The 24,807-nt window shown below is 39.0% G+C and overlaps 4 long non-coding RNA genes and 23 other non-coding genes across 27 annotated transcripts; 7 read left to right on the top strand and 20 right to left on the bottom strand.

Moving 5' to 3' along the window:
• Positions 1–5,758: 5,758 nt before the first annotated feature.
• On the top strand, positions 5,759–5,831 carry Trnam-cau. Its single transcript has one exon. It is a non-coding gene; the product is annotated as a tRNA-Met (tRNA).
• A 460-nt stretch (positions 5,832–6,291) lies between these two features.
• Positions 6,292–6,363, bottom strand: Trnaq-cug. Its single transcript has one exon. It is a non-coding gene; the product is annotated as a tRNA-Gln (tRNA).
• Positions 6,364–6,647: 284 nt separating this feature from the next.
• Trnak-uuu lies at positions 6,648–6,720 on the bottom strand. The gene has a single exon. It is a non-coding gene; the product is annotated as a tRNA-Lys (tRNA).
• A 434-nt stretch (positions 6,721–7,154) lies between these two features.
• Trnam-cau lies at positions 7,155–7,227 on the top strand. The gene has a single exon. It is a non-coding gene; the product is annotated as a tRNA-Met (tRNA).
• Positions 7,228–7,687: 460 nt separating this feature from the next.
• Positions 7,688–7,759, bottom strand: Trnaq-cug. The gene has a single exon. It is a non-coding gene; the product is annotated as a tRNA-Gln (tRNA).
• Positions 7,760–7,879: 120 nt separating this feature from the next.
• On the bottom strand, positions 7,880–7,961 carry Trnas-gcu. Its single transcript has one exon. It is a non-coding gene; the product is annotated as a tRNA-Ser (tRNA).
• A 675-nt stretch (positions 7,962–8,636) lies between these two features.
• LOC124208848 lies at positions 8,637–10,626 on the top strand. The gene is made up of 5 exons (XR_006880653.1): positions 8,637–9,261; positions 9,336–9,498; positions 9,597–9,639; positions 9,694–10,325; positions 10,400–10,626. It is a non-coding gene; the product is annotated as an uncharacterized LOC124208848 (long non-coding RNA).
• Positions 10,143–11,269, bottom strand: LOC124208849. Its single transcript, XR_006880654.1, has 2 exons — positions 10,682–11,269; positions 10,143–10,607 (listed from the first exon to the last, which is right to left on the bottom strand). It is a non-coding gene; the product is annotated as an uncharacterized LOC124208849 (long non-coding RNA).
• A 740-nt stretch (positions 11,270–12,009) lies between these two features.
• On the bottom strand, positions 12,010–12,081 carry Trnaq-cug. The gene has a single exon. It is a non-coding gene; the product is annotated as a tRNA-Gln (tRNA).
• A 120-nt stretch (positions 12,082–12,201) lies between these two features.
• Positions 12,202–12,283, bottom strand: Trnas-gcu. Its single transcript has one exon. It is a non-coding gene; the product is annotated as a tRNA-Ser (tRNA).
• A 634-nt stretch (positions 12,284–12,917) lies between these two features.
• Trnam-cau lies at positions 12,918–12,990 on the top strand. Its single transcript has one exon. It is a non-coding gene; the product is annotated as a tRNA-Met (tRNA).
• Positions 12,991–13,450: 460 nt separating this feature from the next.
• Positions 13,451–13,522, bottom strand: Trnaq-cug. The gene has a single exon. It is a non-coding gene; the product is annotated as a tRNA-Gln (tRNA).
• Positions 13,523–13,642: 120 nt separating this feature from the next.
• Positions 13,643–13,724, bottom strand: Trnas-gcu. Its single transcript has one exon. It is a non-coding gene; the product is annotated as a tRNA-Ser (tRNA).
• A 126-nt stretch (positions 13,725–13,850) lies between these two features.
• Positions 13,851–13,923, bottom strand: Trnak-uuu. The gene has a single exon. It is a non-coding gene; the product is annotated as a tRNA-Lys (tRNA).
• Positions 13,924–14,978: 1,055 nt separating this feature from the next.
• On the bottom strand, positions 14,979–15,050 carry Trnaq-cug. The gene has a single exon. It is a non-coding gene; the product is annotated as a tRNA-Gln (tRNA).
• Positions 15,051–15,170: 120 nt separating this feature from the next.
• Trnas-gcu lies at positions 15,171–15,252 on the bottom strand. Its single transcript has one exon. It is a non-coding gene; the product is annotated as a tRNA-Ser (tRNA).
• A 2,027-nt stretch (positions 15,253–17,279) lies between these two features.
• Trnam-cau lies at positions 17,280–17,352 on the top strand. The gene has a single exon. It is a non-coding gene; the product is annotated as a tRNA-Met (tRNA).
• Positions 17,353–17,812: 460 nt separating this feature from the next.
• On the bottom strand, positions 17,813–17,884 carry Trnaq-cug. Its single transcript has one exon. It is a non-coding gene; the product is annotated as a tRNA-Gln (tRNA).
• A 328-nt stretch (positions 17,885–18,212) lies between these two features.
• Positions 18,213–18,285, bottom strand: Trnak-uuu. The gene has a single exon. It is a non-coding gene; the product is annotated as a tRNA-Lys (tRNA).
• Positions 18,286–19,340: 1,055 nt separating this feature from the next.
• On the bottom strand, positions 19,341–19,412 carry Trnaq-uug. Its single transcript has one exon. It is a non-coding gene; the product is annotated as a tRNA-Gln (tRNA).
• A 120-nt stretch (positions 19,413–19,532) lies between these two features.
• Trnas-gcu lies at positions 19,533–19,614 on the bottom strand. Its single transcript has one exon. It is a non-coding gene; the product is annotated as a tRNA-Ser (tRNA).
• A 209-nt stretch (positions 19,615–19,823) lies between these two features.
• Trnak-uuu lies at positions 19,824–19,896 on the bottom strand. Its single transcript has one exon. It is a non-coding gene; the product is annotated as a tRNA-Lys (tRNA).
• A 434-nt stretch (positions 19,897–20,330) lies between these two features.
• On the top strand, positions 20,331–20,403 carry Trnam-cau. The gene has a single exon. It is a non-coding gene; the product is annotated as a tRNA-Met (tRNA).
• Positions 20,404–20,863: 460 nt separating this feature from the next.
• Trnaq-cug lies at positions 20,864–20,935 on the bottom strand. Its single transcript has one exon. It is a non-coding gene; the product is annotated as a tRNA-Gln (tRNA).
• Positions 20,936–21,055: 120 nt separating this feature from the next.
• On the bottom strand, positions 21,056–21,137 carry Trnas-gcu. Its single transcript has one exon. It is a non-coding gene; the product is annotated as a tRNA-Ser (tRNA).
• A 675-nt stretch (positions 21,138–21,812) lies between these two features.
• Positions 21,813–23,802, top strand: LOC124208856. Its single transcript, XR_006880660.1, has 5 exons — positions 21,813–22,437; positions 22,512–22,674; positions 22,773–22,815; positions 22,870–23,501; positions 23,576–23,802. It is a non-coding gene; the product is annotated as an uncharacterized LOC124208856 (long non-coding RNA).
• LOC124208857 lies at positions 23,319–24,445 on the bottom strand. Its single transcript, XR_006880661.1, has 2 exons — positions 23,858–24,445; positions 23,319–23,783 (listed from the first exon to the last, which is right to left on the bottom strand). It is a non-coding gene; the product is annotated as an uncharacterized LOC124208857 (long non-coding RNA).
• Between the last annotated feature and the right edge of the window lie 362 nt (positions 24,446–24,807).

Genomic DNA, 24,807 nt, shown 5'->3' with positions numbered 1-24,807 from the left:
ACTGCTGCAAATAGGATGAGATTTTTATTAACGCGTAAACAAAGACAAATTTTGACAAATACTTCGACTTGTCGACAGTTTCGTCCGTCCGTGCCGCCCCCTGACGTGGCACGTCGGCCAGAGGGGGCCTCGTTTTCTTGGTGGGTGTTGGCTCTTCCTCATGTTTATCTATCACGTGGGGTTTGACATGGTCTCAGCTATAATGGAGATAGCATTTTGTATCTTTGCTCTCGCACTGATACCTTTTACGAAATATACGAAATTAATAATACGAAATAATACGAATTCCTCATGTTTATCTATCATGTGGGGTTTGACATTGTCGTGTCGGCTATAATGGAGATAGCATTTTGTATCTTTGCTCTCGCACTGATACCTTTTACGAAATATACGAAATTAATAATACGGAATAATACGAAATTAAATACGAAATTTTTACAAATACTTCGACTTGTCAGCAGTTTCGTCCGCCCGTGCCGCCCCCTGACGAGGCACGTCGGCCAGAAGGGACTCGTTTTCTTGGTGGGTGTTGGCTCATCTTCATGTTTATCTATCGGGTGGGGTTGGACATGGTCGTGTAGGCTAGAATAAAGATAGCATTTTGTATCTTTGCTCTCGCACTGATACCTTTTACGAAAAAAAAAATTGATTAACGATGGCAAGTACAGGCCGTTAACGATTTACCTCGTATGTCCATGGACTCGGTGGATCCTCATTTTCTCCTTTCCCGCGAGCCCGTTCTCTAATTTTACTTCGCAATTTCTCCCTTCTTTCAGAATCCAACATGCTACCTAAATTTGAACCTTTGTTAATATTTCAAGCCAAAAGCTAAAATTGATTATCTTATCCCCTTCCTGTTTATCCCCTTTTTGGGTAGCAACAGCTATGGGGTAAGCGCCGGACTCGTAAGCGCCGAGCAGTGCTATTTGAGTGGCACTTGAAATGCAAATAGGAAAAGACATTATTATTAACAACAACAAAGAAAAAGCTTAATAAATTACCTAGTTTTACTCTTTGAATGATCCGTTTCGTCCGACAAAGTGTTTACTGCACTTTTCTCTCCTTAGTCTGGTACTTAAGGTTTTTGTTCGTGTTACTATCGGTCACATCGCCAAGTGCCTTCCTTCTCTTAGGCTTAGGCTTAGGCTTAGGCTCAGTCTCGGGCTCAGTTTCTCCTGTATGATATTTGTTGATGTGCCTTTTTATGTTACGTTTGTGTTGGAATGTTACGTAACACCAACCATTTGATGTCAATGGGCATTGAAATCTGAAAAAAAACAAAATTTAATTAATTGAAATGACGATAAAGGATATCGGATCCTTTACATTTTATGTATTGCTAGTCGGTGATCCTTCATTTCACCTTTCCCCTCGAGTCCTTTAGGATATTTCACGTCGCAGATCGTTCCATCATCATTATCAATTAAACAACATACCTAAATTTGATTTAATGTGAAAGTGGATTAAAACCTTTAAGAAAAAAAGGTTAAATTTTTTTACCATGTTATCGACTTCTTTGGCCCCTACAAACTTGTTGACCACAGCTTCGGCCATATTGTAGAAAATCTAGGGAAAGAGCGAGCTATCATATATTCATAAAGACTATAGACGGACAAGCTGGCAAGCTCTCGGGCCAGCCAAAAAGGTGAGTAACGAAACGACAGTTGATCATTACCGTTCCCTCTTCGAACCCACCCGAAACGAATCGAGCCCGACGAAGAAAAGAAACGAAAAAAAATTGATCGTTTTTTATTTCGGTAGAAAGGAAATAGCTGAGAGCGCAGGTTGGGAACGAATATTAAGTATAATACGATCCCCATCAAACTAATCCCATCAAACATTGCCATTTTTCTCGATCTCTGCTGCCTTTTTTTGCGCGTTATGGATTTGATTCAGACGGAAAAGAGCACTTTTTTCCAGCAGTAACTGAAGTCACTTAACAAGATCACAACCTCCTATCCTTCATCTGAAAAAAAAGAAGGGAAGAAGAAAAAAAGTCCAATAGAGACCTCCTCCCTCACATCACACCTCCCTCCTGGGATCCTCCTAAAAGGCTCTTAGCCTCCCAAAGATTACGGAAATCATGGGTCGAATTCTGCAACAAACTTGAATATATCCTCCTAAAAAAATTTTATTAGTAAGAGAAATAAAATATAGAACAATATAACTCATTTTTAAGTCAAAATTTTGTTGCTCGAGGATGGTACAGTCTAACACAGTGATTGTTTCTTGCTTTGAGGCATTTTCGATTTCCGATTCTTTAATTCTCAGAATTAAAATCATGAAACCATTTTCAGCAAACCAATTTAAAGGGAAGCCCAGACACCGGCGTGGAGAAATGACCAGACCCTGGCGATCCCATAGGACGTAAAAGACAACTTTCTTTCTGGTGTTTCCTCATAGTTTGTTTGGAAACAAATGAGGCTCGACATTGACAAATTTCACTAAATTTCAAACTCAGATATATATAGATATTAAAAAACAACTAAAATAAACATACGGGTTGTGAGTCTTCTTGTGTAAAGCTGCATAATATTTAGAAGTTGACTTGTGGGAACAGTCTTTCATTTCATACTCTGCCGTTCATCGCGTGGGAGAAATACAAAAGATGGTTAAGAGACGGAATATGTGTGTGTGTGTGTGTGTGTGTGTATAAAGGAGGAGTTATTTCAACGTCAAGCGCGCTCTCTCCGTCTGAATGTCAAAAGAGGCCGTCGCATCGGCCTGTGTGGAATTGTAATCCATTATGCCAATCCCCATGTAGACTGTTGGAAATTGGAATTCCTCTTATGTCAATAAATTAGTTAAACATTGCGTTACGCTCGGCCCTGTCCTGACCCACAAGCCAGATCTCAGCTCTCTTCGTTCGACCGTTCTTCTTGCCTTCGTGCCCCTTACTGCCCTTTTTCTCTCCCCTATTTCCATTCGATGGCCAACCTCCGTCGTAAACTCGAGGCCACATCACGTTGATTCCTTCACCCAAATTTCCCTTCCTAGAACCCAGCCTCCCCTATAATTCAAGATCATAACAATTGTGTCAGGCAGTTTACAAAGATTGCTGTTGCTGTCACCCAATGTTTAAGTTCATTTTGTACTTGTTTTACATTTTTGGATTTTTCACGAGCAGAAGTAACTTCAAAAATCACACCGCACTGAAAACCCTTTACTTCTTGTTGTTGTACTACTGGAGCTTAGTGGTGGGGTGATTTTGATTTAATAAGAACAAACACAACAATTGTAGCACTCATATGTGCTTTTAACAAAGGAACGATTGAAAAATTCAATGTTGAGAAAACAATGCCTTACATTTTTTTTTGCGCCAATGTGATATGGTCAAATGGGCTGTTTTTTACATTTCCTTGATTTGACTGCTTCGTTTCAACCACTCAAGGGAGTTACGGGACACCCCTAGGTGGCACAGGTTATAGCAAATCGAGAAACAAAAGCAAATTTTTCTATGAAAAGATTCGTTTGTCAACTGCTCACTACCATCAAACAATCAATCAACAGATTGGAACTTTGCAACAATATGATGATAGATGCCTGATGGCAGCCAGGCAAAATCTATTAACTAATTATGGCTGTTTTGTTAATAATTGCATTGCACCATAGCATACTACATTTGGTGGAGTAGGTTAAGCATTGCAGACTTAGTATGGTTTTTTGGCATTACACCTAAAACAAATTGTTAAAAGCGATTTTTAATGAGCTTTATTAATACCAATAATGTTTTCTTACTCTGTGTAAAACCCACTCAAGAAAAAATAAAGGGATCCTATTTCTGTTTAATTTCAATGTAATTTAGTATTTTAAACAAAATCTATTGAAAAATCGGTGAACCGTCGAAAATTTCTTTGCGCGTTTTAACATTGCGCTTATGGGGAAACGAAAAGTTTTAAATCTCTCCCATTTGTAACCTAAACAACCTAAAAATACAATCTTAGTCTCGTTTAATTCATTATTTCTTCTATTTCAAGTTTATATAAGTTTTTTGAAGGCGGGATCGATTTAGTTATTCATGTTTTTATAGAGTGGTTCGAGGTTGCCATCTTGGTTAGCTTTTACCCCCGGTTTTGTGCAACTTCAAACAAAAAATCTTTGACGTTGTCCATAAGAAAAGGGTACGAAAAGAAGGACAGTCAAGGAAGGGATGAATAGAGTGGGGAAGAGAGGGGTTGGTCCCTCTTTTTTTCACTCTCCTTTTTTTCTTTCCATTCGTTCACTTTCTTATAGGTTTCAATCCAATCGTCAATTTCAGTTTTAGTAATCAACACACCCGCTGGGGGCTTCTAGTCATTGCCGTTGCAATTTATTATATACCCTACGTTTTCACATTTTCTCAAGTGTTCAGTATTAGTGTTGAACACACCCGCTTGGTTTTGAAATGACACCAATGAAGTAAACAAAGCAGAAGCATATAGAGTGGTTCGAGGTTGCCATCTTGGATGGGTTTTAGCCCAGTTTGGTGCAACCGCAACCCAAAAGCATTGACGTTGTCCATAAGAAAAGAGTACGAAAAGAAGAAAAGTCAAGGAAGGGAAGAATGGAGTGGGGAAGAAAGAGGTCGGTCCCTCTTTTTTCACTCTCCCTTTGTCTTTCCATTCGTACAGTTTCTTATGGACAACGTCAATGCTTTTTTGTTTGAGGTTCCACCAAACTGGGCTAAAACCCATCCAAGATGGCAACCTCGAACCACTCTATATATGTGACGCACCAAGCGAGTGTGTTAAACACTAATTAGCGCTCCCACCCGGATTGCGTTTGATTGGAATCAATTCGAAATGATTCGAATCGATTCAACTTGAATTGCGTTTTTTGAGATTTTTCGAATATTCAGTTCAACTCGAATTGAAAAAATCCAAATTCATATTCATTTGAATTGTGATATTTTTGGGTAAATATTCATGGAAATTTACCTAAATATTCATTTCCCGATTCATGAATATTCATTGTAAATATTCACGAATATTTGGGTCAATTCGTGTCAAATTTGACAACATTTTTGCAAATATTTATAGTTTCAATTTCGACCACTAGATGAGCCGACTCTTTTTTCGATAAACGGAGGGGATGGGTATTGTTTGGGTTCTTTCAAATGGACAAGTATTCTATTATTATTGAATTATAACTAAATCCAGTCGATTTAAGTGATATTCTACTGCAATTAATTAAAACAAAAAATTATCGATGTTTTAGTGTAATATATCTTGCCTAAAAAACAAATTTTTTTTTTTAAATTTTTCTTCATTTCATTCGAATCGATTTGAATTGAGTTCATGGCAATTTAAATCAATTCATATTCAACTCAAATTGCGTTTTCAAAAAAGCAATTCAGCTCGAATCGCGATTTTTGACGCGAAACGAGTGGGAGCGCTAAAAAGTAATAATAAATTCAATTCATGTTAATGACTTCACTAGTAAAGACATGATTCAAACCTGATCACTTTCTGTCCAAAACAAGTAGTTGTTTCTTACAATTAGTATTGTTCGTCGTGTAACATGGGGTTTGTTTAAAGGCTTAAAACATGACTTCACTAGTAAAGACATGATTCAAACCTGATCACTTTCTGTTCAAAACAAGTAGTTGTTTCTTTCAATTAGTATCGTTCGTCGTATAACATGGGTTTGTGGCGCAATGGATAACGCGCCTGACTACGGATCAGGAGATTCCAGGTTCGACTACTGGCAAGCTCGTTTTACTTGCGTTTCAAGGAAGACAGTTGGTACCACTTTGTTATAGCGTTTAAGGACGATGGCCGCCTTGATAGCGCAGTAGGCAGCGCGCGAGTCTCATAATCTCGAGGTCGTGAGTTCGAACCTCACTCGGGGCATTTGTTTCATTTTACCTCTTGAAAAAATTAAAGTCAAACTTTAGAAAGAGCAAAATACTAAACTGTGCTTCGTTTTGAAAAGGATAGAAAGGGTTGTGGTGTTTACGTCGATTATGGTTTTTACGTCGATGGGGTTGTGCTCGCCACTACGAAAGTGTTGTTTGCTAATTGTAGGCTGTTTGCAAGATATAGTGTCCCTCGTATGTATTTGGGGATGGATGCAAACAGACATACTTTGAAGTGGCAATGGCGGTGACTTGAAGAAATAACGATTTGCAACGAACATGTACAGCACCCTCCGACAGCCTGGCGTAATAACGTACTGTTGTACAATAACTCACCATAATCAAGTACCCTAATCCATCAGCAACGCAGTGCATAAACTCTAAAAGAGAGGGTTGCACTGTGGGGAAAAGTCTTGACTGGCCATTCTTGCAACGATCTCGCTATCTAGTAAAATAGGTCCTACTGAGATTTGAACTCAGATTGTCAGAGTCAGAGTCTGAAGTGCTAACCATTACACCATAGAACCTTGATAACTATCTTACCGTGGCTTGAAGACTAAGTTTCTACATTGAAATGCTATGAACCTCTGATCACTGCATAGCAATTGGAGTGCGTTACAGTTGCCAATATCCCTAACTACTCCTTTCGACGAGTCCATCACCTTAACCGCTCGGTCACCTCGTCGACATATTATTCCTTAACGTTTTTCATCTAAAGCCAGATTATCTCAGTTTATCTGCACCATTGAATTACAGAATAATTATACCGTATCGAACACCACCACATATCTTGTACACATCTCACGTTTCACGCCCGATGAGGGACTTGAACCCTCGACCTCAGGATTAAAAGTCCCGCGCTCTACCGTCTGAGCTAACCGGGCTGTATTACCTCCCTATCAACAATTCAGTGAAGATCGTATGAACAGTAATAATAAATTCAATTCTTGTTAAAGGCTTAAAACATGACTTCACTAGTAAAGACATGATTCAAACCTGATCACTTTCTGTCCAAAACAAGTAGTTGTTTCTTACAATTAGTATTGTTGGTCGTGTAACATGGGGTTTATTTAAAGGCTTAAAACATGACTTCACTAGTAAAGACATGATTCAAACCTGATCACTTTCTGTTCAAAACAAGTAGTTGTTTTTTTCAATTAGTATTGTTCGTCGTATAACATAGGTATGTGGCGCAATGGATAACGCGCCTGACTACGGATCAGGAGATTCCAGGTTCGACTCCTGGCAAGCTCGATTGACTTGCGTTTCAAGGAAGACAGTTGGTACCACTTTGTTATAGCGTTCAAGGACGATGGCCGCCTCGATAGCGCAGTAGGCAGCGCGCGAGTCTCATAATCTCGAGGTCGTGAGTTCGAACCTCATTCGGGGCATTTGTTTAATTTTACCTCTTGAAAAAATTCAAGTCAAACTTTAGAAAAAGCAAAATACTAAACTGTGCTTCGTTTTGAAAAGGATAGAAAGGGTTGTGGTGATTACGTCGATTATGGTTTTTACGTCGATGGGGTTGTGCTCGCCACTACGAAAGTGTTGTTTGCTAATTGTAGGCTGTTTGCAAGATATAGTGTCCCTCGGATGTATTTGGGGATGGATGCAAACAGACATACTTTGAAGTGGCAATGGCGGTGACTTGAAGAAATAACGATTTGCAACGAACATGTACAGCACCCTCCGACAGCCTGGCGTAATAACGTACTGTTGTACAATAACTCACCATAATCAAGTACCCTAATCCGTCAGCAACGCAGTGCATAAACTCTAAAAGAGAGGGTTGCACTGTGGGAAAAAGTCTTGACTGGCCTTTCTTGCAACGATCTCGCTATCTAGTAAAATAGGTCCTACTGAGATTTGAACTCAGATTGTCAGAGTCAGAGTCTGAAGTGCTAACCATTACACCATAGAACCTTGATAAATTTCCTACCGTGGCTTGAAGACTAAGTTTCTACATTGAAATGCTATGAACCTCAGATCACTGCATAGCAATTGAAGTGCTTTACAGTTGCCAATATCCCTAACTACTCCTTTCGACGATGATGGGATTCCAACCCATGCGTGTAATGCACAATGGATTAGCAGTCCATCACCTTAACCGCTCGGTCACCTCGTCAACATATTGTTCCTTAACGTTTTTCATCTAAATCCAGATTATCTCAGTTTATCTGCAATATTTAATTACAGAATAATTATCCTGTATCGAACACCACCACATATCTTGTACACATCCCACGTTTCACCCCCGATAAGGGACTTGAACCCTCGACCTCAGGATTAAAAGTCCCGCGCTCTACCGTCTGAGCTAACCGGGCTGTAATACCTCCCTATCAACAATTAAGTGAATATCGTATGAATAGAAATAATAAATTCCATTCTTGTTAAAGGCTTAAAACATGACTTCACTAGTAAAGACATGATTCAAACCTGATCACTTTCTGTCCAAAACAAGTAGTTGTTTCTTACAATTAGTATTGTTCGTCGTGTAACACGGGGTTTGTTTAAAGGCTTAAAACATGACTTCACTAGTAAAGACATGATTCAAACCTGATCACTTTCTGTTCAAAACAAGTAGTGGTTTCTTACAATTAGTATTGTTCGTCGTATAACATGGTTTTGTGGCGCAATGGATAACGCGCCTGACTGCGGATCAGGAGATTCCAGGTTCGAGGTTCGACTCCTGGCAAGCTCGATTTACTTGCGTTTCAAGGAAGACAGTTGGTACCACTTTGTTAAAGCGTTCAAGGACGATGGCCGCCTCGATAGCGCAGAAAATAAAGAATGTTTTACCACGATATATAATAGACAGGTAGAGCTTCGGCAATGGGGAGATACGGCTAAAAAACGGCCCAAAAAGCGTCCCAGTTTGCGGAGTTGCCAGATCGCGAAATCCTAATGTCTCGCTTCTCAGCGGAGGGCGATGCTCTGCAGGGCCTTATGGGACTGAAACGGTTTTTGTTGGATATCAAATCCACAAAAGGCGTGTTAACTTGTAGCCCCTCAAAAAAATGATCTTTCTGCCAATGCGGTTCTTTCAAGGCAGTAAGATGATTTTTCCGACATGTCACATTTACGTTATGATTTTTCAAAAAAATTACTTTGGGGGGAACCAATAGCGATTAGCCTGCCCTCACGTGACGTCTGTGTTACACGACTCGTTGAGTTGGGCAAGGTTGGGCAGTCGTGTGTGTTAAGAGCGTCTCAAAAGTTGGCTAAACAGCAGTTCGACCTTTTTTAGAGTTTATTTTGATGTACAATTAAGACTAGCAACGTGGCAGCCTTGAGTTTTAGCAGACTACGAAGTCTCGGCTGTGAGCTGTCAGAAACAGTGACAAAACAGTGTCGACTGTCGAGTCCAGATTTGTAATGCGATCAAATTCGGACTTTTCTCATATATTTTGGACTTGGTTTACATTGTAACTATTCAACATTTTTATAATAAGTTGAATAATGTCTTTTTTTAATCGGTTATCAATTATTTGTTTGTTAGACACCCAATATAATTGGAAATGACCAAAAGTTGTTTTGTTTGGGTTGCAAGTCCGGTTATAAAACTGACCAAACAAAAATTTCTCTTTTTAAAGCCCCTTCTAATAAAATTCAATTAAAAAAGTGGCTAGATGTCAGTAGGAAGAAACCTCCAAAGATTAAAGGTGATATTTTCTTTCGTGCAAACCATTTTCACGAGACAGACATCATAAAGTTTTCAACTAAGAAATGTATCAAACCTAATCAAGCTGTTCTACTGAAGGTGTGGAGACTTAAATCTGGTGCCTTACCTAAAACACCAAAAGGTGATAAAAATTAAAGTTCAAAAATTTTTTTGTCTAACTTTTTCTCGATTGCAGCTCTTGAGAAAATTGATACCCACCCAGAAGTTCTTTGTAATACCCGAAAAAGAAAGCAAAGAATTCCAAATGCTGCTGAAGCTGGTTTTGGTCTACATTTAACAATTCCAACTATCGAAGACACAGTACCAGAAGAAAGTCATTTCATATTGTCATTGTCGTTTGTCATAGTTCTGACAAACATTAGGGCCTGAAGGTCGGACATCCTAGGGGTTCATAAGCAACAAGGATTTCTTTTTCTCCCTTGAGATTCACGTATAATATTATATCTCCCGGGTGTGTTAAAAAAATGTGTAGGTGTATAAATTCATTTAGCCCAAACACAACATGAGTAAATGGGTATCCATGTTACATGAATTATTAACCATATTTTAGTATTGTTTATCATTCTCGAAATCCAATTAGTTAATAATGAACATTTTTGATTTTCTGGAATTTTTATAAATCTGTTAATTAGCATGGAATTTATATTGTGTATGTCTGAATTGAAGAATGAACATGAAAAACCCATTTTAAAAGAAATGTTAGTGAAACATTTAAAGACTGCTTCACACTTCACAATCATTCGAGTAAACACTGTAACTACAAGCAAAGAAATTCTTAGAGATGAAATTGAAGAGGCACTTTCAATGGTAAAAATTAATTTTATGTTTGATGCATCATTTGCTGATATAATCATTTTTATTATTGTACCTAACTTATTTAGCAATATTCCATAAAGATGATTTCTCCCCCAGTGGTTCAATTTCACCCTAAAGTACATGACATACTAGTTGTTAAATCCAATCATGCCATTGAAAAGGTAGAACCTATTTACCCACATGTTATGGTTGGTTTGGGGTGTGCAATAGCAATTCAAATATGACAATGACAAAACAAAACAAGTTTTGGTCATTTTCTATTATATTGGGTGTCTAAAAAATAAACAATTGATAACTGATTAAAAAAAGACATTATTCAACTTATTATAAAAATGTTGAATAGTTACAATGTAAACCAAATCCAAAATATATGAGAAAAGTCCGAATTTGATCGCATTACAAATCTGGACTCGACAGTCGACACTGTTTTGTCACTGTTTCTGACAGCTCACAGCCGAGACTTCGTAGTCTGCTAAAACTCAAGGCTGCCACGTTGCTAGTCTTAATTGTACATCAAAATAAACTCTAAAAAAGGTCGAACTGCTGTTTAGCCAACTTTTGAGACGCTCTTAACACACACGACTGCCCAACCTTGCCCAACTCAACGAGTCGTGTAACACAGACGTCACGTGAGGGCAGGCTAATCGCTATTGGTTCCCCCCAAAGTAATTTTTTTGAAAAATCATAACGTAAATGTGACATGTCGGAAAAATCATCTTACTGCCTTGAAAGAACCGCATTGGCAGAAAGATCATTTTTTTGAGGGGCTACAAGTTAACACGCCTTTTGTGGATTTGATATCCAACAAAAACCGTTTCAGTCCCATAAGGCCCTGCAGAGCATCGCCCTCCGCTGAGAAGCGAGACATTAGGATTTCGCGATCTGGCAACTTCGCAAACTGGGACGTTTTTTGGGCCGGCTGGCTTAAGCCCGTAGCTCTACCTGTCTATTATATATCGTGGTTTTACAATAAAATCAACTCAGAGAACCCTTCCCTATACCCTAAAGTTTTCCACTTCAAAATTTTTACTTTTTACTACACACTTGCACTGTCGCCCCCATAGGCATTAGAAATTTCGACAAATTTTGAAGTGGAAAACTTTGAGGTATAGGGAAGGGTTCTCTGAGTTGATTTTAGTGTAAATCATTCTTTATATTCGTATAGAGTGAAGAATTGTGCTTCTTTTGGCACAAAGAAAAAAATTTTAGCTTTACTTTTAGTATTTTTTATAAATTTTTGAAAACGCCGTATTTAACACGGCGCATATGGGGGAAAACGGGTGTACCTAATAAACTGAACGATACCGTAGCGCCGTGGGGGTTAATCCTACGACAACTTCATGTGTAGAAAAAATGTAGATCATCATTAGATCTACTCAGGGCCAAAGGGAAAAAAATCTAGCCCAAGCGGTTCAAGAGTTATTGCATTTTATCTAGGACACGTAGTGCCATAAGAATGCACTGAAAATAGGGGGGTGTACCTAATAGTTTGGTGGGTACTGTACAGCACCCTCCGACAGCCTGGCGTAATAACGTACTGTTGCACAATAACTCACCATAATCAAGTACCCTAATCCGTCAGCAACGCAGTGCATAAACTCTAAAAGAGAGGGTTGCACTGTGGGAAAAAGTCTTGACTGGCCTTTCTTGCAACGATCTCGCTATCTAGTAAAATAGGTCCTACTGAGATTTGAACTCAGATTGTCAGAGTCAGAGTCTGAAGTGCTAACCATTACACCATAGAACCTTGATAAATTTCCTACCGTGGCTTGAAGACTAAGTTTCTACATTGAAATGCTATGAACCTCTGATCACTGCATAGCAATTGGAGTGCGTTACAGTTGCCAATATCCCTAACTACTCCTTTCGACGAGGATGGGATTCGAACCCATGCGTGCAATGCACAATGGATTAGCAGTCCATCACCTTAACCGCTCGGTCACCTCGTCAACATATTGTTCCTTAACGTTTTTCATCTAAATCCAGATTATCTCAGTTTATCTGCAATATTTAATTACAGAATAATTATCCTGTATTGAACACCACCACATATGTTGTACACATCCCACGTTTCACGCCCGATGAGGGACTTGAACCATCGACCTCAGGATTAAAAGTCCCGCGCTCTACCGTCTGAGCTAACCGGGCTGTATTACCTCCCTATCAACAATTAAGTGAATATCGTATGAACAGTAATAATAAATTCCATTCTTGTTAAAGGCTTAAAACATGACTTCACTAGTAAAGACATGATTCAAACCTGATCACTTTCTGTCCAAAACAAGTAGTTGTTTCTTACAATTAGTATTGTTCGTCGTGTAACATGGGGTTTGTTTAAAGGCTTAAAACATGACTTCACTAGTAAAGACATGATTCAAACCTGATCACTTTCTGTTCAAAACAAGTAGTTAAATTGTTTCAATTAGTATTGTTCGTCGTATAACATGGGTTTGTGGCGCAATGGATAACGCGCCTGACTACGGATCAGGAGATTCCAGGTTCGACTCCTGGCAAGCTCGATTTACTTGCGTTTCAAGGAAGACAGTTGGCACCACTTTGTTATAGCGTTCAAGGACGATGGCCGCCTCGATAGCGCAGTAGGCAGCGCTCGAGTCTCATATTCTCGAGGTCGTGAGTTCGAACCTCACTCGGGGCATTTGTTTCATTTTACCTCTTGAAAAAATTCAAGTCAAACTTTAGAAAAAGCAAAATACTAAACTTTGCTTCGTTTTGAAAAGGATAGAAAGGGTTGTGGTGTTTACGTCGATTATGGTTTTTACGTCGATGGGGTTGTGCTCGCCACTACGAAAGTGTTGTTTGCTAATTGTAGGCCGTTTGCAAGATATAGTGTCCCTCGGATGTATTTGGGGATGGATGCAAACAGACATACTTTGAAGTGGCAATGGCGGTGACTTGAAGAAATAACGATTTGCAACGAACATGTATAGCACCCTTCGACAGCCTGGCGTAATAACGTACTGTTGTACAATAACTCACCATAATCAAGTATCCTAATCCATCAGCAACGCAGTGCATAAACTCTAAAAGAGAGGGTTGCACTGTGGGAAAAAGTCTTGACTGGCCTTTCTTGCAACGATCTCGCTATCTAGTAAAATAGGTCCTACTGAGATTTGAACTCAGATTGTCAGAGTCAGAGTCTGAAGTGCTAACCATTACACCATAGAACCTTGATAAATTTCCTACCGTGGCTTGAAGACTAAGTTTCTACATTGAAATGCTATGAACCTCTGAACACTGCATAGTAATTGGAGTGCGTTACAGTTGCCAATATCCCTAACTACTCCTTTCGACGAGGATGGGATTCGAACCCATGCGTGCTATGCACAATGGATTAGCAGTCCTTCCCCTTTACCGCTCGGTCACCTCGTCGACATTTTATTCCTTATTGTTTTTCATCTAAAGCCAGATTATCTCAGTTTATCTGCACCATTGAATTACAGAATAATTATCCCGTATCGAACACCACCACATATCTAGTACACATCCCACGTTTCACGCCCGATGAGGGACTTGAACCCTCGACCTCAGGATTAAAAGTCCCACGCTCTACCGTCTGAGCTAACCGGGCTGTATTACCTACCTATCAACAATTCAGTGAAGATCGTATGAACAGTAATAATAAATTAAATTCTTGTTAAAGGCTTAAAACATGACTTCACTAGTAAAGACATGATTCAAACCTGATCACTTTCTGTTCAAAACAAGTAGTGGTTTCTTAAAATGAGTATTGTTCGTCGTATAACGTGGTTTTGTGGCGCAATGGATAACGCGCCTGACCACGGATCAGGAGATTCCAGGTTCGACTCCTGGCAAGCTCGATTTACTTGCGTTTCAAGGAAGACAGTTGGTACCACTTTGTTAAAGCGTTCAAGGACGATGGCCGCCTCGATAGCGCAGTAAATAAAGAATGTTTTACAATAAAATCAACTCAGAGAACCCTTCCCTATACCCTAAAGTTTTCCACTTCAAAATTTTTACTTTTTACTACACACTTGCACTGTCGCCCCCATAGGCATTAGAAATTTCGACAAATTTTGAAGTGGAAAACTTTGAGGTATAGGGAAGGGTTCTCTGAGTTAATTTTAGTGTAAATCATTCTTTATATTCGTATAGAGTGAAGAATTGTGCTTCTTTTGGCACAAAGAAAAAAATTTTAGCTTTACTTTTAGTATTTTTTATAAATTTTTGAAAACGCCGTATTTAACACGGCGCATATGGGGGAAAACGGGTGTACCTAATAAACTGAACGATACCGTAGCGCCGTGGGGGTTAATCCTACGACAACTTCATGTGTAGAAAAAATGTAGATCATCATTAGATCTACTCAGGGCCAAAGGGAAAAAAATCTAGCCCAAGCGGTTCAAGAGTTATTGCATTTTATCTAGGACACGTAGTGCCATAAGAATGCACTGAAAATAGGGGGGTGTACCTAATAGTTTGGTGGGTACTGTACAGCACCCTCCGACAGCCTGGCGTAATAACGTACTGTTGCACAATAACTCACCATAATCAAGTACCCTAATCCGTCAGCAACGCAGTGCATAAACTCTAAAAGGGAGGGTTGCACTGTGGGAAAAAGTCTTGACTGGCCTTTCTTGCAACGATCTCGCTATCTAGTAAAATAGGTCCTACTGAGATTTGAACTCAGATTGTCAGAGTCAGAGTCTGAAGTGCTAACCATTACACCATAGAACCTTGATAAATTTCCTACCGTGGCTTGAAGACTAAGTTTCTACATTGAAATGCTATGAACCTCTGATCACTGCATAGCAATTGGAGTGCGTTACAGTTGCCAATATCCCTAACTACTCCTTTCGACGAGGATGGGATTCGAACCCATGCGTGCAATGCACAATGGATTAGCAGTCCATCACCTTAACCGCTCGGTCACCTCGTCAACATATTGTTCCTTAACGTTTTTCATCTAAATCCAGATTATCTCAGTTTATCTGCAATATTTAATTACAGAACAAGATTCCTTCGGTAACGTCCTTCGGTAATTGTTTTAAACGTTAAAGAGACAGAAAATCAAGGTTATAGTAGATTAATACATACTATAACGTTTGGAAAATTCTGTTTCCCTTTATTATCTTCCATAATTGATTCTTTATAACTAATTGAAAAATAATCTGTAATATTATGAGTGGTGCGAATTATGAATGGCGGAGGATTCGCCCCGCCACCCCACGTCGCACTTCATGTTTAGATTAAGTTATAGCAATATTTATTACTATAGTAACATGGAATTAGAAAAATTATTAGTTACATATTAACTACAAAGAAATGGATGTGCTCTTAGCAGTTAGATTAAACCACCGCTGAAAAAATCTTTATAATTAAGGCATATAACCTAAGTGTTTTACGACCGGTTCCGAAATCGATACCGATGGTAGCGTCACTAGCGATATTACCATTGCTTTACTTCGACTTTTGTTACATTATTTGGTGTACTCACCAACCGGGCCAAGCATTCCCTTATATAAAAATGTCAGTGTTGGTCTAATAGTTATCAACTCGGGCTGCCACTCGTGTTGTTTAGGGTTCGAATCTCGATCTCGAAAAATAAATTTGTAATTTTTGAAAAATTACACTTAAAAAGCTTTCGGAGGTAAATGGAAGTGGAAGATCGGTGGTAACTCTTCACGACCACCAGAAGATCTTGATGACTGTGAAGAGGACAAGGGAAGAAGAGAGAGATGACCCAGAGCTTCAAAATGAGTATAATCAAACATTTTTAAATGTTCCTCAACTTCTTGGTTGATGACTAACTGTTAAAAAAAGGAGGAATAGAAAATTTTACTTGATCAAAAAATTTATTAAAATCAAGACAAAAAACAGTAAACAAAAAGAGGTGATAATAAAACAAAAGATTTAAAAAAGTAATAATGGGAAAATACAAAGTAAAAAGAAGAATAAAGACGAAATCGAAATCGAACATAAAAACAAAATCAAATAATAAATACTCTCCACTCCCGTAGCAGAAAACTTGTCTTGCTAGGGAAGATCCAAACTTTTTTTTTGTTTTTGTTTACACTGCTGAGCATGCACTGACAGTTGGAAGGTTACGCAAAAAAAGCGAATTCACTGCCTAGGATTCGGCAACCAGCTAGGTAACAAGTACGCAAATTAAATTTTTAAAACAGTAATGAAAACAAATGAAAACCCCGTTACGCCATGTATCAAATTTTGACAGAATTATGTACAAAATTTGGTGACGATTGGTCATTCAGGGAAGAAACGTATAAAGGAACACTAAATGGACATTAAACCCTCTGAATTTCACTACTAGCTACTACTACCCTACCCCCTATACCCCACACCCTATATTGTTAAGGACCTTCGTATATAAATATACCTCAGGGATAATTATCCTGTATTGAACACCACCACATATGTTGTACACATCCCACGTTTCACGCCCGATGAGGGACTTGAACCATCGACCTCAGGATTAAAAGTCCCGCGCTCTACCGTCTGAGCTAACCGGGCTGTATTACCTCCCTATCAACAATTAAGTGAATATCGTATGAACAGTAATAATAAATTCCATTCTTGTTAAAGGCTTAAAACATGACTTCACTAGTAAAGACATGATTCAAACCTGATCACTTTCTGTCCAAAACAAGTAGTTGTTTCTTACAATTAGTATTGTTCGTCGTGTAACATGGGGTTTGTTTAAAGGCTTAAAACATGACTTCACTAGTAAAGACATGATTCAAACCTGATCACTTTCTGTTCAAAACAAGTAGTTAAATTGTTTCAATTAGTATTGTTCGTCGTATAACATGGGTTTGTGGCGCAATGGATAACGCGCCTGACTACGGATCAGGAGATTCCAGGTTCGACTCCTGGCAAGCTCGATTTACTTGCGTTTCAAGGAAGACAGTTGGCACCACTTTGTTATAGCGTTCAAGGACGATGGCCGCCTCGATAGCGCAGTAGGCAGCGCTCGAGTCTCATAATCTCGAGGTCGTGAGTTCGAACCTCACTCGGGGCATTTGTTTCATTTTTCCTCTTGAAAAAATTCAAGTCAAACTTTAGAAAAAGCAAAATACTAAACTTTGCTTCGTTTTGAAAAGGATAGAAAGGGTTGTGGTGTTTACGTCGATTATGGTTTTTACGTCGATGGGGTTGTGCTCGCCACTACGAAAGTGTTGTTTGCTAATTGTAGGCCGTTTGCAAGATATAGTGTCCCTCGGATGTATTTGGGGATGGATGCAAACAGACATACTTTGAAGTGGCAATGGCGGTGACTTGAAGAAATAACGATTTGCAACGAACATGTATAGCACCCTTCGACAGCCTGGCGTAATAACGTACTGTTGTACAATAACTCACCATAATCAAGTATCCTAATCCATCAGCAACGCAGTGCATAAACTCTAAAAGAGAGGGTTGCACTGTGGGAAAAAGTCTTGACTGGCCTTTCTTGCAACGATCTCGCTATCTAGTAAAATAGGTCCTACTGAGATTTGAACTCAGATTGTCAGAGTCAGAGTCTGAAGTGCTAACCATTACACCATAGAACCTTGATAAATTTCCTACCGTGGCTTGAAGACTAAGTTTCTACATTGAAATGCTATGAACCTCTGAACACTGCATAGTAATTGGAGTGCGTTACAGTTGCCAATATCCCTAACTACTCCTTTCGACGAGGATGGGATTCGAACCCATGCGTGCTATACACAATGGATTAGCAGTCCTTCCCCTTTACCGCTCGGTCACCTCGTCGACATTTTATTCCTTATTGTTTTTCATCTAAAGCCAGATTATCTCAGTTTATCTGCACCATTGAATTACAGAATAATTATCCCGTATCGAACACCACCACATATCTAGTACACATCCCACGTTTCACGCCCGATGAGGGACTTGAACCCTCGACCTCAGGATTAAAAGTCCCACGCTCTACCGTCTGAGCTAACCGGGCTGTATTACCTACCTATCAACAATTCAGTGAAGATCGTATGAACAGTAATAATAAATTAAATTCTTGTTAAAGGCTTAAAACATGACTTCACTAGTAAAGACATGATTCAAACCTGATCACTTTCTGTTCAAAACAAGTAGTGGTTTCTTAAAATTAGTATTGTTCGTCGTATAACGTGGTTTTGTGGCGCAATGGATAACGCGCCTGACCACGGATCAGGAGATTCCAGGTTCGACTCCTGGCAAGCTCGATTTACTTGCGTTTCAAGGAAGACAGTTGGTACCACTTTGTTAAAGCGTTCAAGGACGATGGCCGCCTCGATAGCGCAATAAATAAAGAATGTTTTACAATAAAATCAACTCAGAGAACCCTTCCCTATACCCTAAAGTTTTCCACTTCAAAATTTTTACTTTTTACTACACACTTGCACTGTCGCCCCCATAGGCATTAGAAATTTCGACAAATTTTGAAGTGGAAAACTTTGAGGTATAGGGAAGGGTTCTCTGAGTTAATTTTAGTGTAAATCATTCTTTATATTCGTATAGAGTGAAGAATTGTGCTTCTTTTGGCACAAAGAAAAAAATTTTAGCTTTACTTTTAGTATTTTTTATAAATTTTTGAAAACGCCGTATTTAACACGGCGCATATGGGGGAAAACGGGTGTACCTAATAAACTGAACGATACCGTAGCGCCGTGGGGGTTAATCCTACGACAACTTCATGTGTAGAAAAAATGTAGATCATCATTAGATCTACTCAGGGCCAAAGGGAAAAAAATCTAGCCCAAGCGGTTCAAGAGTTATTGCATTTTATCTAGGACACGTAGTGCCATAAGAATGCACTGAAAATAGGGGGGTGTACCTAATAGTTTGGTGGGTACTGTACAGCACCCTCCGACAGCCTGGCGTAATAACGTACTGTTGCACAATAACTCACCATAATCAAGTACCCTAATCCGTCAGCAACGCAGTGCATAAACTCTAAAAGGGAGGGTTGCACTGTGGGAAAAAGTCTTGACTGGCCTTTCTTGCAACGATCTCGCTATCTAGTAAAATAGGTCCTACTGAGATTTGAACTCAGATTGTCAGAGTCAAAGTCTGAAGTGCTAACCATTACACCATAGAACCTTGATAAATTTCCTACCGTGGCTTGAAGACTAAGTTTCTACATTGAAATGCTATGAACCTCTGATCACTGCATAGCAATTGGAGTGCGTTACAGTTGCCAATATCCCTAACTACTCCTTTCGACGAGGATGGGATTCGAACCCATGCGTGCAATGCACAATGGATTAGCAGTCCATCACCTTAACCGCTCGGTCACCTCGTCAACATATTGTTCCTTAACGTTTTTCATCTAAATCCAGATTATCTCAGTTCAGTCCATCACCTTAACCGCTCGGTCACCTCGTCGACATATTATTCCTTAACGTTTTTCATCTAAAGCCAGATTATCTCAGTTTATCTGCACCATTGAATTACAGAATAATTATACCGTATCGAACACCACCACATATCTTGTACACATCTCACGTTTCACGCCCGATGAGGGACTTGAACCCTCGACCTCAGGATTAAAAGTCCCGCGCTCTACCGTCTGAGCTAACCGGGCTGTATTACCTCCCTATCAACAATTCAGTGAAGATCGTATGAACAGTAATAATAAATTCAATTCTTGTTAAAGGCTTAAAACATGACTTCACTAGTAAAGACATGATTCAAACCTGATCACTTTCTGTCCAAAACAAGTAGTTGTTTCTTACAATTAGTATTGTTGGTCGTGTAACATGGGGTTTATTTAAAGGCTTAAAACATGACTTCACTAGTAAAGACATGATTCAAACCTGATCACTTTCTGTTCAAAACAAGTAGTTGTTTTTTTCAATTAGTATTGTTCGTCGTATAACATAGGTATGTGGCGCAATGGATAACGCGCCTGACTACGGATCAGGAGATTCCAGGTTCGACTCCTGGCAAGCTCGATTGACTTGCGTTTCAAGGAAGACAGTTGGTACCACTTTGTTATAGCGTTCAAGGACGATGGCCGCCTCGATAGCGCAGTAGGCAGCGCGCGAGTCTCATAATCTCGAGGTCGTGAGTTCGAACCTCATTCGGGGCATTTGTTTAATTTTACCTCTTGAAAAAATTCAAGTCAAACTTTAGAAAAAGCAAAATACTAAACTGTGCTTCGTTTTGAAAAGGATAGAAAGGGTTGTGGTGATTACGTCGATTATGGTTTTTACGTCGATGGGGTTGTGCTCGCCACTACGAAAGTGTTGTTTGCTAATTGTAGGCTGTTTGCAAGATATAGTGTCCCTCGGATGTATTTGGGGATGGATGCAAACAGACATACTTTGAAGTGGCAATGGCGGTGACTTGAAGAAATAACGATTTGCAACGAACATGTACAGCACCCTCCGACAGCCTGGCGTAATAACGTACTGTTGTACAATAACTCACCATAATCAAGTACCCTAATCCGTCAGCAACGCAGTGCATAAACTCTAAAAGAGAGGGTTGCACTGTGGGAAAAAGTCTTGACTGGCCTTTCTTGCAACGATCTCGCTATCTAGTAAAATAGGTCCTACTGAGATTTGAACTCAGATTGTCAGAGTCAGAGTCTGAAGTGCTAACCATTACACCATAGAACCTTGATAAATTTCCTACCGTGGCTTGAAGACTAAGTTTCTACATTGAAATGCTATGAACCTCAGATCACTGCATAGCAATTGAAGTGCTTTACAGTTGCCAATATCCCTAACTACTCCTTTCGACGATGATGGGATTCCAACCCATGCGTGTAATGCACAATGGATTAGCAGTCCATCACCTTAACCGCTCGGTCACCTCGTCAACATATTGTTCCTTAACGTTTTTCATCTAAATCCAGATTATCTCAGTTTATCTGCAATATTTAATTACAGAATAATTATCCTGTATCGAACACCACCACATATCTTGTACACATCCCACGTTTCACCCCCGATAAGGGACTTGAACCCTCGACCTCAGGATTAAAAGTCCCGCGCTCTACCGTCTGAGCTAACCGGGCTGTAATACCTCCCTATCAACAATTAAGTGAATATCGTATGAATAGAAATAATAAATTCCATTCTTGTTAAAGGCTTAAAACATGACTTCACTAGTAAAGACATGATTCAAACCTGATCACTTTCTGTCCAAAACAAGTAGTTGTTTCTTACAATTAGTATTGTTCGTCGTGTAACACGGGGTTTGTTTAAAGGCTTAAAACATGACTTCACTAGTAAAGACATGATTCAAACCTGATCACTTTCTGTTCAAAACAAGTAGTGGTTTCTTACAATTAGTATTGTTCGTCGTATAACATGGTTTTGTGGCGCAATGGATAACGCGCCTGACTGCGGATCAGGAGATTCCAGGTTCGAGGTTCGACTCCTGGCAAGCTCGATTTACTTGCGTTTCAAGGAAGACAGTTGGTACCACTTTGTTAAAGCGTTCAAGGACGATGGCCGCCTCGATAGCGCAGAAAATAAAGAATGTTTTACCACGATATATAATAGACAGGTAGAGCTTCGGCAATGGGGAGATACGGCTAAAAAACGGCCCAAAAAGCGTCCCAGTTTGCGGAGTTGCCAGATCGCGAAATCCTAATGTCTCGCTTCTCAGCGGAGGGCGATGCTCTGCAGGGCCTTATGGGACTGAAACGGTTTTTGTTGGATATCAAATCCACAAAAGGCGTGTTAACTTGTAGCCCCTCAAAAAAATGATCTTTCTGCCAATGCGGTTCTTTCAAGGCAGTAAGATGATTTTTCCGACATGTCACATTTACGTTATGATTTTTCAAAAAAATTACTTTGGGGGGAACCAATAGCGATTAGCCTGCCCTCACGTGACGTCTGTGTTACACGACTCGTTGAGTTGGGCAAGGTTGGGCAGTCGTGTGTGTTAAGAGCGTCTCAAAAGTTGGCTAAACAGCAGTTCGACCTTTTTTAGAGTTTATTTTGATGTACAATTAAGACTAGCAACGTGGCAGCCTTGAGTTTTAGCAGACTACGAAGTCTCGGCTGTGAGCTGTCAGAAACAGTGACAAAACAGTGTCGACTGTCGAGTCCAGATTTGTAATGCGATCAAATTCGGACTTTTCTCATATATTTTGGACTTGGTTTACATTGTAACTATTCAACATTTTTATAATAAGTTGAATAATGTCTTTTTTTAATCGGTTATCAATTATTTGTTTGTTAGACACCCAATATAATTGGAAATGACCAAAAGTTGTTTTGTTTGGGTTGCAAGTCCGGTTATAAAACTGACCAAACAAAAATTTCTCTTTTTAAAGCCCCTTCTAATAAAATTCAATTAAAAAAGTGGCTAGATGTCAGTAGGAAGAAACCTCCAAAGATTAAAGGTGATATTTTCTTTCGTGCAAACCATTTTCACGAGACAGACATCATAAAGTTTTCAACTAAGAAATGTATCAAACCTAATCAAGCTGTTCTACTGAAGGTGTGGAGACTTAAATCTGGTGCCTTACCTAAAACACCAAAAGGTGATAAAAATTAAAGTTCAAAAATTTTTTTGTCTAACTTTTTCTCGATTGCAGCTCTTGAGAAAATTGATACCCACCCAGAAGTTCTTTGTAATACCCGAAAAAGAAAGCAAAGAATTCCAAATGCTGCTGAAGCTGGTTTTGGTCTACATTTAACAATTCCAACTATCGAAGACACAGTACCAGAAGAAAGTCATTTCATATTGTCATTGTCGTTTGTCATAGTTCTGACAAACATTAGGGCCTGAAGGTCGGACATCCTAGGGGTTCATAAGCAACAAGGATTTCTTTTTCTCCCTTGAGATTCACGTATAATATTATATCTCCCGGGTGTGTTAAAAAAATGTGTAGGTGTATAAATTCATTTAGCCCAAACACAACATGAGTAAATGGGTATCCATGTTACATGAATTATTAACCATATTTTAGTATTGTTTATCATTCTCGAAATCCAATTAGTTAATAATGAACATTTTTGATTTTCTGGAATTTTTATAAATCTGTTAATTAGCATGGAATTTATATTGTGTATGTCTGAATTGAAGAATGAACATGAAAAACCCATTTTAAAAGAAATGTTAGTGAAACATTTAAAGACTGCTTCACACTTCACAATCATTCGAGTAAACACTGTAACTACAAGCAAAGAAATTCTTAGAGATGAAATTGAAGAGGCACTTTCAATGGTAAAAATTAATTTTATGTTTGATGCATCATTTGCTGATATAATCATTTTTATTATTGTACCTAACTTATTTAGCAATATTCCATAAAGATGATTTCTCCCCCAGTGGTTCAATTTCACCCTAAAGTACATGACATACTAGTTGTTAAATCCAATCATGCCATTGAAAAGGTAGAACCTATTTACCCACATGTTATGGTTGGTTTGGGGTGTGCAATAGCAATTCAAATATGACAATGACAAAACAAAACAAGTTTTGGTCATTTTCTATTATATTGGGTGTCTAAAAAATAAACAATTGATAACTGATTAAAAAAAGACATTATTCAACTTATTATAAAAATGTTGAATAGTTACAATGTAAACCAAATCCAAAATATATGAGAAAAGTCCGAATTTGATCGCATTACAAATCTGGACTCGACAGTCGACACTGTTTTGTCACTGTTTCTGACAGCTCACAGCCGAGACTTCGTAGTCTGCTAAAACTCAAGGCTGCCACGTTGCTAGTCTTAATTGTACATCAAAATAAACTCTAAAAAAGGTCGAACTGCTGTTTAGCCAACTTTTGAGACGCTCTTAACACACACGACTGCCCAACCTTGCCCAACTCAACGAGTCGTGTAACACAGACGTCACGTGAGGGCAGGCTAATCGCTATTGGTTCCCCCCAAAGTAATTTTTTTGAAAAATCATAACGTAAATGTGACATGTCGGAAAAATCATCTTACTGCCTTGAAAGAACCGCATTGGCAGAAAGATCATTTTTTTGAGGGGCTACAAGTTAACACGCCTTTTGTGGATTTGATATCCAACAAAAACCGTTTCAGTCCCATAAGGCCCTGCAGAGCATCGCCCTCCGCTGAGAAGCGAGACATTAGGATTTCGCGATCTGGCAACTTCGCAAACTGGGACGTTTTTTGGGCCGGCTGGCTTAAGCCCGTAGCTCTACCTGTCTATTATATATCGTGGTTTTACAATAAAATCAACTCAGAGAACCCTTCCCTATACCCTAAAGTTTTCCACTTCAAAATTTTTACTTTTTACTACACACTTGCACTGTCGCCCCCATAGGCATTAGAAATTTCGACAAATTTTGAAGTGGAAAACTTTGAGGTATAGGGAAGGGTTCTCTGAGTTGATTTTAGTGTAAATCATTCTTTATATTCGTATAGAGTGAAGAATTGTGCTTCTTTTGGCACAAAGAAAAAAATTTTAGCTTTACTTTTAGTATTTTTTATAAATTTTTGAAAACGCCGTATTTAACACGGCGCATATGGGGGAAAACGGGTGTACCTAATAAACTG

The sequence above is a fragment of the Daphnia pulex genome, chromosome 12 (assembly GCF_021134715.1).
Source record: "Daphnia pulex isolate KAP4 chromosome 12, ASM2113471v1".
Lineage (NCBI taxonomy): Eukaryota > Metazoa > Arthropoda > Branchiopoda > Diplostraca > Daphniidae > Daphnia > Daphnia pulex.
The sequence above is the reverse complement of the archived record's forward strand: the minus strand, read 5'-3'. Positions and strand labels throughout refer to the sequence as shown.